Source organism: Vipera ursinii, assembly GCF_947247035.1.
Source record: "Vipera ursinii genome assembly, chromosome: 2".
Lineage (NCBI taxonomy): Eukaryota > Metazoa > Chordata > Lepidosauria > Squamata > Viperidae > Vipera > Vipera ursinii.
Genome location: NC_139513.1, coordinates 68,464,318 through 68,476,476, shown reverse-complemented (window position 1 = coordinate 68,476,476; position 12,159 = coordinate 68,464,318). Strand labels below are relative to the sequence as shown.

The window sequence follows — 12,159 nt, the reverse complement described above, 5'->3', positions numbered from 1 at the left end:
AAAAAGAAGTTCCTACCGTATCTTTAGATTGCCACTTAAAAGATATGACCCAAAAGGAAATCAAGTGGAGGAACAAAAAAGCGAATCCAAGAACTAATTCTGAACATTATATAAATCTGATGGTTGTTTGCGTACAATTTAAGATCAGAAAGTGCCTACTTCAGCTGTCCTTTGCTGCATGGCTATGGAAAGATGACCAGGCTTTTCAGCTAAATGGCTATAAATTGATAAAATGCTTTAGTGGCATTTAAGGGACTTGAAATTTGACGTCTAAAATGGAATAAATTATGATATATTATGATTTAACTGTGGACTGTTGTAAACCTTAAAGGTTATGTTCATATATGTTAAGCCAAAACTAAACTGCTTAATACTGGGATTGCAGATAGCCTGACAGTGCTTTGAAAACTACTCTTGAAGAGCACTAGTGCAAAATGAATAGTGTGATTTGCAAGTGTGCACCTACTGAAAAATAAACTGAAATGCATCATAAATATATTATTTGGCAGCATTTTTCATAATTTGTTTTCCTGACTGGTTCAGTCATGCTCACATTGCATTTCCTTAATCTAAGGAAGCTTATTCCAAAAGGACTGCAAGCTTAGTTTTGCTGAACATTTGAGGATATAAAATCTTATGTACGAGCCACTTTGTTTCCTAATAGTATCCAAAACAAAGCTGCTGACAAAAATAAATATGCATTGGAAAGTTATTTCCTTTTTTCATTCATCATTTTCTTTTTTATTCTACCTAGCTCAGCAGAGGGACGCGGTGGCTCAGTGGGTTAGGACGCTGAGCTTGTTGATCAAATGGTCGGCAGTTTGGCGGGTCGAATCCCGAGTGCCGCGTAGCAGAGTGAGCGCCTATTGCTCGTCCCAGCTTCTGCCAACCTAGCAGTTCGAAAGCACGTAAAAAATGCAAGTAGAAAAATAGGGACCACTACAGTGGGAAGGTAACAGCATTCCGTGTGCCTTTGGCGTCTAGTCATGCCGGCCACATGACCACGGAGACGTCCTCGGACAAGCGCTGGCTCTTCGGCTTTGAAACGGAGATGAGCACCGGCCCCTAGAATTGGAAACGACTAGCACGTGTGTGCGGGGGAACCTTTACCTTTACCTTAGCTCAGCAGAATGCTGGAAACAAGTGATGTAAGGGACTCAGTTCAGAGAGGGTAACTCTCTGAAAATAGAACAATACTGGACCAAATGGTTAAGGCACCAGACTAGAAAGCAGAAGATCATGAGCTCCCTAGCCATTCCCTATCCCTTTATGCCAGCTGGGTAATCTTGGTCTCTCACTCTCTCTCTCTCAGTCCAACCTACCTCACAGAGTTGTTGTTGTGGGGAAAATATGGATATGTTTGCACCTTGAGGAATTCATAAAAATAATAAAGGCAAGAAAGAAAGAAAGAAAGAGAAAGAAAGAAAGAAAGAGAAAGAAAGAAAGAAAGAAAGAAAGAAAGAAAGAAAGAAAGAAAGAAAGAAAGAAAAAGGATGGAAGGATGGAAGGAAGGAAGGAAGGAAGGAAGCAATAAAAGAAAAATCAGGATATAAAATTGGCTGGATCAAGCCAGGACAAAAACTTGTTTCAGAAAAAAAATCCAACACATCCCTAAAGGAGAGGTAACTGGCTTGCAGTTACGATGGTTCCCTTTTAAGCCTGTTTTTTAGTCAAGTGATCCAAAATGCATGCAATTTGCAATTTACACAGAAATACACAAACACGAGGGGAGAGCAGAAATGCATACGCATGGCTTCATTACACAAAAGAAAATATAGGCACTATGGTAAAGTGGCTGGAAAGATATTGGAAAGATATTCTAGTATCCAGTATCCAAGTATTCCAGAAATGTCCTGCATTCTTCATATTGCTTTCTAGTTGTTATTGATACTTGTAGCCACTAGAGGTCAACCCTTTGTTACATTTGGTATTTTTCCAGTTTCTGGGGTTCTTTCCATCATAAACCTTACTTCATAATTCCTTTTCCTACAATTCTATTGCTTAATTTAGACAATGAATGAAATCAAGATTTTGATGTTTGGGAAAAAGGTGTGATGAGAGTCAATGTCATGCCCTCCATTTCTTTCACTGTAGAACAGAGAAACCATCCTATTTTATGTGCTTGTCAGAACTGAATAAACCACAAGTCAAAATGGGATTTCACACTTTGGAAAGAAGAGAGGTTTTGGGCAGAGCTCATAAGCCATAGTCTTTATTAAGATCAGTGCTTTTTTTGTAAAAAAAAAAAAAGGTGCCAGAATTCACACACGTCATACAACCCGCCTTGCCTACCCTACAAGGTTTACCTTTGTAGTTGAAAAAAAACAACTCCTTCAATTTTTAGTGTATCAAAAACACTAGGATTTTGTTAATAACAAATTAACAAATTATTAATGTTATCATGCACTGTGTAGCTTTAAATTACAAGAAGGCATTTTATTAATCTTTTGGGACATTTACAACTGGCATACCCGTTTAGTTTAATGAGTGGAAATGTCAGCTTTCTATGTGGAATGAAATTGGTCCAATAAAACAAAATTTAGTTGCTTGTAAAAGATTGAATTATTTTTAAGAAGTTGTCAAACAAGGTGGAAAAATTTACATTTGGAGTTTAAGATGGATATTGACTTGAAACAAATTAAAGTTGAAACTTGTCGGTGAACAAATTACTTTTAATTTACCTTTAAGTTAAACCCAATTTAATATATAGATCTGATTAAAGCTCATACTGTAGGTTTACCTTTACATCTGACCAATACATAATATATATTATTAATAATAATAAAATCTCCAAATCACAAGACATTGGCTTTATTCTTATTCTTCTGCTCTGCAGTTTGAATATAAAGTATAAAAGACTAAAAAGAGATTTTCGTAGACATCCCAGCCTTTGAACTACCCAAGGAACCGAAACAGCAAAGTTTTGCTGTTGGGCAAGCTTCCACGCCAGCCGCCTTTCTTTCCTCTTGCTTCGCCTCTTTTTAACCTCACCTTCTGTAAGGGAAGGCAAAAGACTCACTCACCCTCTCATGAAAGATGGCCTCCATGTTTATGAGTCTCCACCATTGGCTTCCACACCACATGGTCCGACCCAGCCAATCAAGCCACACTCTGGCTGTGGTGCTTTGGCGCCTTATGGCTCCTCCTAGAGGAGGCAGACAGCGCCAGAGGGGACCCCGCTTGCACCGTACCGCCAGCAGGGCATTTTCAAAAGCAAACGAGGATAGGAAGGGAAACAATAGGAAAAGAATGCAACTCTGGAAAATCCATTGAAAAAAGGTGCCGGAACTCTGATTAAGAGTTCTCTCTTGGTAGATAATTTTATTTATTCAATTTACATGCCATCTCATTAAACATCTCTGCAATTTTAGAAGTCAAGCTAAGCCTGAACAAATGAACAAATGAAAATGCTTGGTACCATTTTTATTTTAGCTTTTGAAATAGGATATTCCATGGCAACAGTACGGAAATGTCCTGCCTGTACTTCTTTCAATATGATTTTTGACTTCTTAGTGTAGTCAGCAGAGAGTAGAGTCTTAATCAAGTGCAACTTTGAAGAGACTATCGTACAAATGATATACAAAACGTATAATCTGCAATTCAGCTTGGAGGATTAAAGTTTATAGCTCTTTAAAAAACAGCTCACAATATCTTTGTGTCTCTGTTCAATGATATTGTAGTTAAAGTTTTAACTCTTCGTAATTACTTTGTCTTCTAAGTGAATGGGAGCCAGAATATGGCAACACTCTCACACCTTCACTACTGGAGAAACCCCCCCCCCCAGCAATGATAACAAGTGATAATATCAACATACGTAAAATTATTTATTTAATCAATTTGTATAGCTACCCATCTCAACAAGTGACACAGGACTGCAATGTTAACATAACTTAAAAATTGTTCCGATCACAAATACAAAAAATAAAATACACAGGAGTTAAGGAAGGTATCATGTTCAACAGGAGATGGGTCCTTTCACACAATCAGGGCTCTAGGCCTACGCACAGAACCAGGCCTTTAGGGCCTCACCAAAGCCAACAGGGTCAGAGCCATCCTCGTCTCTGGCGGAAAAATGCTCTATAGGACAGAAAAAGCATGCCTCCTGGGCCTCCCCAACTGACACCCTTAGCCAGTAGGACCCAGAGCATGCTCATCCTGCCCAACTGGATAGGACAAGTAGAAACAAACAGGTCCTTCATCAAATAACCTGTCCCAAATAATGAAGGGCTTTAAAGGTGACCACCAGCATCTTGAATTGCACCCAGAAGCACAATGGTAATCAATGAAGTTCACAAAGTCATAATATTACATGACTAACAGGCCCTTTTTATGATCCCTGCAGCTGAACCAATGAATTCTGAATTGGTTGAAGCTTCCAAATATTCTTCAAGGACAGCCCCATGTAGAGCACACTGCAGTAGTCCAAACAGGAGGTCACAAGTGACTGTGAGTGGGGCCTCCTGGGCGCAACTGGAGCACAACCCTAAGGTCTGCAAATGCCCTCCTAGTCATGGTTGTCACCTGCTCTTCAATCAGGAGCCATGAGTCCAGGAGGATGCCAAGATTATGCATTGAATCTGCTTGGGGCAGTGCCACCCCATCCAAGACAATGATGGAAGGCTCCTGACACCAGAAGGTCCAGACACCTGAAGCCTTTCAAGCTTTTGGGTGGGGAAAAAAGTGATGGTGGGATCTTAAAATATCTTCTAAGTTTGGCACAAATAATGCTATGTACTTCTCTCCAATTAATTTTAATTTGCTATAGAAGATATTTCTGCTTCATAAGATAACTGCTCTCTGATTCTTCAGCATCATCTGAACTTTTGGGGTTTCCCAACCTTTGTAAGCAGTGTGTGTGTGTGTGTGTGTGTGTGTGTGTGTGTGGAGAGAGAGAGAGAGAGAGAGAGAGAGAGAGAGAGAGAGAGAGAGAATGAATCCTGATTGAATTCTGAGAGTTGAAATCCACACATCTCAACACACCTGAGATATAGAAACATTGTTTTATACTATAGCACCTTAGGCAAATTGATTTTGGTAATCAGAAGTCATCCTGTGAGGGTGAACATTGTAACACAAAAGTTGTTAAATCCATTAAATAAAACAATATTTTAATAATACTGTTCAACAGTTAAACTGATTTTAAATAGTTTGATTTTACTGTATTTTATATGTTTTTATGCTATAAGACATCTTGGGTTGTTCACCATGTAAGATTATGATTAGTACAACAAATTTACTTTGCCCAAAAAATTATTGTATATGGGTAATCCCCTTAATGAAAATGAAGAAGCAAACATGTATAAAACTGGACTGTGTTTCAGATGCACAAAACAGTTAAAAGAAGCATTTTATACCGTCAGTAACAGCAACATTTCTTTGGTGCAGGACAATGGCTCTTTCCCTTCTCTGGGAGGAATCTTCTCATTACTACTTCCCTCCCAATCTTAAAACGCTACCGTACAACCAGGCTTATCAAGTCCGAGCAGCAAAAATCCGAATGGCCACTTAGATGCAAAAAAAAAAACAACAACAAAAAAAAAACACACAACATAATTGCTGCCTGGTATTTGGAAGCCCAGGTCGCTAATCCCACAGCCACCTTCTGCTATGACACCTAAAACTCCCTTTTTCCTCGCATGTGGCATGGCCAACATGGTAACCCGCTGATGTTAACTTTTCCCACGAGAGCGGCAGGGAGAGAAGAACCTTTTGAACCGCTGCCTGCTCAACCCACAGGAAAATGGGAGTTGGCACCGCATCCGGACACAGCCTTACTTACAACAGGCACTAAATAAGGTTTCTCTCCCCCTCCCACCCACACACACCCCGAAAGCAGAGAGGAAAGCTTCAGCGAAGTCACGGAAAAAAGCCGTATAAACCCGGCTGAGCCGGTGGGGTGGGGGGGGGGGCTAGCTGGCCGACAGCTCCAGCCCGCAGCCACGTGCTCGTCCCCCTCGCCCACGTAGTAGGCAGACAGGCAGGAGGAGGCCTGCTCCACCAAGGGCTCTAATCGAGCTCCATCGATTACGTTGCCCTTGCCCGCTCTCCCGCCGGCGAAACCCAACTCGGCAAAGCCAGCCGCCGGCGCCGCAATAGCTCCCCCGGCCGCCTCCCGTGCGGCTCAGCCGCTCGGGGCGCGCTCCCGCCGGGGCACGGGGACGGCGCGGTGGTGGGCGGGGACGCGCTTGGCGGCCGCCTCGCTGGGCGCGTCTCCGCGCACAGCCTGCTCAGCCCGCGACCGAGCTGGGAGCTGACACTTGCTCGCCGAAGCGGCTCCGCTACCCATCGCTGTATGTATGTGTGTGTGTGTGTGTGTGTCGGGGAGGGGGGACTGAGTCGGAGGAGGGGGGCGGGGGTCGATCCCGGGGTCTGCAGCCGGGCAAGGAGGAGAGGCCTGAAGGACCAGATTCCCAAGTTGATCTCGGGAGAATCTGGGGGACTGTTTAGGTGTCATATGGGCGACGAGTCGCTGCTGGGCGGAAGGGAAATGGGGCTGGAGGATCGGCCTGGCGGGAGCTGCCTCCTCTCCCCGATCCTTGGCGGCGAGGTGGTGGGCGGCGAAGGTGACAGACAGGCGGGGAGGGGGGAGAATGGGGGAGAGAGACCCCTGGGGATCTGAGGGGAGGATAGTCCTATGAGCAGATGGTCTTGCGCAGGGGTCGGCAACCTCGGCTCTTTTATGACTCGTGGACTTCAACTCCCAGAATTCCTGAGCCAGCTATGCTGGCTCAGGAATTCTGGGAGTTGAAGTCCACGAGTCATAAAAGAGCCGAGGTTGCCGACCCCTGGTCTTGCGGGTCCCCGGGATGGGTGGGATATCGGGTGGGGAGGGTGGGGGCGGGTGTTGGTGGAGAGGAAAACTTGAGTGTTGGTGGCTGTTGCAGGAAGAGGCGAGAGGGCTTGTTGGGAGTCCGTTTGTCTGGATATAAACAATAGCCCAGCTGGGACTATCAGGTTATAGGGGGAGCAGCAATAGTTGGCTGTCACTTTTCCCCAATGCTGCCGGATTCACATCTTGGGCCTGGCTGCTTTAAAGATTAGAAGACACTTGGGTGTGGGGGCAATGGATCAAGCCCTGGGAGGAGAACTTTTCTTAGTAGGAAAGCAAGCAAGCAAGCAAGCAAGCAAAAGCCAAACGGTTTACCAACCTTGAGTTTATTTTTACAGTAGACCATCTGTGGAAGAACTAAAGAAATGATATACATATATATACAGGACCTCTGGTTTTCAGTTTTGGTCTTACTAGCTTGTGCAACTCCCCAATCTTCGTTTACAAATAGTTTTGTATTTTTGTAGGATACTATTATAATGTCATTAATGTATGTAAGCGATCGTTTGCATTCTGTGTAGTAGGTGCCTGGGCATTTCATAATATAGCAACATAACAAGCAATAATACAGAATATTTTAAAATGTAAATTGTCATTTTATTTACATCCTAATGAAACATTTGTACCTGAAATTCTAGTAGTCAATAAATCTGGTAGAGGAATACGATTTTCCCAGGAAGAGACCTAGCAACTTTAATTATAAAACAAATTAACATCCCATCTTCACTGTCAATCTAAAACTTTAATTCAGGTATTCATTTAAGTTATTTTTGCATTCTTACTTGGATATATAAATTGTTTTTAGTTCAGCTGATCTGACTTTAGATAAGTGTATATAGTTTAATTTGATGATATGCCTAATCCCACCCTATTGTATATCTTCATTTGTAATTCTCACTGTTTTTTTAAAAAATATTTTGGTTTCTTTTTAAGCCTTTTCATCATGCTCTAGAGCTTTTCTATGGAGGATATAGAATGAAAACATTGGTTTAATTTAAACACTAAGTTTTTCATTCCCTTGCCACACTGAGATGAAATGTTGAGAGATGAGTAAATATTGCACAATTTTAAACATAGTGAGCTTTAAATGTTGGTAGATGCAGCAAGGATTTAGTTGATGTAAAATAATTCAAATGATTCTTACTTTTCTGTGGTTCAGTAGCTTATGGCTTTAGGAATATGATTGTAAGCGCACTTGAAATCATAGATTACGCTTGGATGGAAAAATGTTTGGGTAGGAAAGACAAGTGAGTGACAGCTACTAAACTGGCTTTTAACCAGACTTGCTGGTTTGGATCATATTTTGGACTTGTCCCAAGGACTCATTCCGTTCTGATAGTTGTCTTTACCAGCAGTTGCCTTGACAGAAATATATGATTACACTGAGCATTGGGGACATCACAAACAGAGGATAAAAAAAAATCCCTCTCTTTTCATGCAAGTCTCTCCAAAGATCATATTTTGATCCTTCTATTTTTCCAAAATAATGTCTTCACCTTTACCAGATAAATAGCTGGTAAAGAAGGCATATTTCAGAGGTTTCATTAAAAGCAGCCCTCGTTCTTTAAGGAATAATTGTAAATGTAGATTCTGGCCTTGGAAACTGTGCATGAGCATGGTGATCTCATCAAGCCGGTACACACAAACCAGGAAGTAGAATGCTGGTAAAATAAACAGGCTGTTTTGGGAGAGACAAAGCAGCTCATTGAAGAGAAAAAGATGAACACAATTTTGTAGTTTTCATTTTCAAGTAGTCAAGGGAAGCAACACTTCCATGTTGTAGTAATTTTGTCTCTCATTTTTTTTCATGAAGTAAGATTTTTTCCCCTCTTGATATATGTGGAAGATAGTATGTCTAGAGATTATCCTGCGTGTCTCTGATTTTCACTTCCCGGGTTTAAGAATTAAAAATAAACACAGGAAGAATAAATATACATGGGAATTAGCATAGTACAAACTTTATGTTATTTAATCAAAGGCAATTTGTATAATATATCACACTGGAATTGTAAACAAATTTAAATAACTAGTATTTTACCTATTTTTATATACCGGTATTTAATTGTGTGAAATGGCATCCTGCCATTCTTTTCAGGGCAGGAAATCTTCTTTACACCAGTTATAAATACAATTATAAATTTACCTCTTTCTCTAAAGATAAAATATCTCTCTTTTCTTTCTATAATCCTGTCTAGTAGTCAAAAATCATGTTCATTTTTTCCTGTTTTCTGAAAAAAGTCCTTAAATGTAGATGACTGTCTTTTCTCTAATCAGAGAAGTCAGTTTGGCCATCTCATCCATCCATTACCTTCACCAACCATTTCCAGTTGTAAATAATGCTGAATCTTCCCATTTTTGTGCATGCAATAATCTGCTGCAGTAATCAGATACAAAATCAAAGTTCCATAACTTTTTTCCAATTTTTTATCTGTTAGTTCCAAAAGAAAGACATCTGGTTTCAACTTTATATAAATCTTTAAAATCCTCTGAATCAATATGTGTATTGGAATCCAAAATTTTCTTGCTTTTTTAGATGTCCACTAAACACGATAAAATATCCCTTCTTGTTCATATTTTCAGCATAAATTTGAAGTGCCTTTGTATGTTTTAGACAAATTTTTTGGTGACATATACCAACCCTACAACATTTTATAAACATTATCTTTAACATTATAATATAATATAGATTTCAATCTTTTTTATCATGTTTTTTGTATATTATAATAAATTTAGCCCATTTTACATACATTCTTTCACTTGTTCTTCTGTTTCAAATTTCAAATTTTTTTAATACCTTTTAGCAATTACATGTTCATAATTTGTATACAATTCCATTTCAAACTCAGTCTCACATTGCTTAAGACTAAACTTTTTTGTCTACTTTAAATCTTTCTAATAATTGTACATAAATAAAAGAACAATTGATAACTATATTTCTATGCCATGAGTTCTCTTAATTTTATTTTACATTTCTCTTGGCAAAATTCTAATATCTCTTATTAAATTAGCTATTTGCGATTGCCTATTATTTCTCATGTATAAAATGCTTCTGCTGAAAGTCACAAAGGTGTTTTAGGGCATAACTTAGATTTGCATCTATTTCATATTCTGAGTATGACACATCTAGGATAATTATTTTTGAAATCCACATTAACATTGACTTTGTTTTACTAGATAACCATGCCCTCTAAATCTCAGGTCATGTCCTAATACTCGTTTTTTTTCTTGGCATCTCATAAAACCTTAAATTTAACTTATGATTCCCCCCCCCCCGTGCCAGACAAGTTTAGATCCAGGTAGTTCTTGTGTTACAACCACTACTGAGCCCAAACTTTCCATTGGTAAACAAGGCAGTTGTGAAATTAATTTTGTCCCTATGGCATTTTCTTGCCATAGTTGTTAAGTGAATCACTGCAGTTGTTAAGTTAGTGACACGGTTGTTAAGTGAATCTGGCTTCCCCATTGACTTAGCTTGTTGGATGGTCGCAAAAGTGATGACATGACCCTGAGACACTGCAACCGTCATAAATACATTATTATTATTATTATTATTATTATTATTATTATTATTATTATTATTATTATTATTATTTTTATATGCCGCCCTTCTCCCTAAGGACTCAGGGCGGCTCACAATAATAAAAAATTTAAAAACATAGAATACAAAGATTAAAAAAGAATTAAACAATAAATAAAGAAATAAAGGACAATTTAAGCCGATAAAAACCAAATTTAAAAGACCATGATCAGTCCAGGCCCGCTTGTTGGAACAACCATGTCTTCAGGTCGCGGCGGAAGGATCGAAGGTCAGGGGCCATCCGCAGCTCCGGAGGCAGTTCATTCCAGAGGGTCGGCGCGCCCACAGAGAAGGCTCTCCCCCTGGGGGTCGCCAGCCGGCATTGCCTAGCCGATGGCACCCTGAGGAGGCCGACTCTGTGGGATCGAACCGGGCGATGGGAGGTTGATGCCAGTTGCTAAGCATCTGGATTTTGATCACGTAACAATGGTTATAAATGTGAGAAACAATCATAAGTCACTTTTTTCAGTGCCTTTGTAACTGTAAGTCACTAAATGAATGGCTGTAAGTCGAAGACTACCTGTACTGTATATCCTTTTGCCATGTTTAAATGGTCCATCAGTTCTCAAAGCCGGTATTGATTGAGGTTATTTAAATATTTGTGTGAAATGCAAACCTGTCTCAAATACCCTGAGAATGTGTTTATGCGCTTATTTTAATTAAGTCTGATGGCATTGTCCAAAGCCCAAAGAGGGGCTTAATGTTCTCCCCTACGTAGTGAATAAAGAAATGGGAGCCTAGACTGTCCCACATAAACGGTTCCTCGGTGTCTCTTGCTCAAATGTTTTTTTAAAAAAAATCTTACATGTTGGAAATAATTTTGATTTCTTGAAAAGTATAACTTCAATATAAATTAGAGAAATGCGATTATCTGCTTTGCTGTTTAAGAGGTAACCGTCTCTCTTCATCCCTGGGTAGATTCAGGTGGTTAAAAAGGAGAAGGCACTGTTAAGTTCAAAAGAATAGGATAGGAGAACCAGCAATTCCTGATGTTCCAGTGGATGATTTATGGCGTGATATCTATGACATTATTGTCTATGACAGTAAAGTTAAGTTACCTTCAAATTGGGCTCCGTACCTGGAATCTTAATTAACAATCCATATTGTTTTCTTCAGAATAATATGATTTGCCACTGCCTACATCTAGGATGTTTTTCAACTTCCCAGTCTGGCCAATAGTGGTGGTATTTCCTGGTAGCCTACCATCTAGGTAACGTGATCGGACCCTACCAAACTTCTGAGGCCAGATGAAGTCAGCAAACACCGCTACCTACTTGGGCAACTATGGCAAAGTAAATAATATTGGAAGTATGCTACATGGGACAGTAGTGCCATTTTACTCTGGTTTAGATCTAGGGAACAAGTTTGAAGCCACTGTTATTCTTGTCACTTATAAAGGTATTAAATAATCCCCTGTGTATAGCTCTATACTTAACTGTTTCCCATTTTAGAAGTTTTTGAAGCCACCACTTAAATGCAAAACGTGACTATGATTTATAGATCATGTTTACCCAGAAATAACCCCATGAATTTAATCATGTATGCTCCTAATTAAACATACTTAGGTGTGACCTTTAAATGTAATCTTATAATATGGGCTGATGTACTTGTAATTATAATATAAATACAGCTAACTTAAGGAAAAATATGCAATTTTCAGCAGTGCTTCCTTTAGCATTTTTTTTAATGTCTTGCTTCTAGGTATCCTAGAGTCATGTAATAAGCCACTAGAAATGGGATAAACAGGATGCTG

General features: G+C 39.7%; 1 protein-coding gene across 2 annotated transcripts in view; it reads left to right on the top strand.

Moving 5' to 3' along the window:
* Positions 1–6,200: 6,200 nt before the first annotated feature.
* Positions 6,201–12,159, top strand: part of TEX264 (testis expressed 264, ER-phagy receptor) — a 174,198-nt gene continuing 168,239 nt past the window's right edge. The window contains exon 1 of one of the 2 annotated variants that reach the window (XM_083354975.1): positions 6,201–6,290. The gene's annotated coding sequence lies outside the window, so the exon portion shown is untranslated. The remainder of the gene's footprint in view (positions 6,291–12,159) is intronic. The other variant, XM_083354976.1, reaches the window with a different exon arrangement.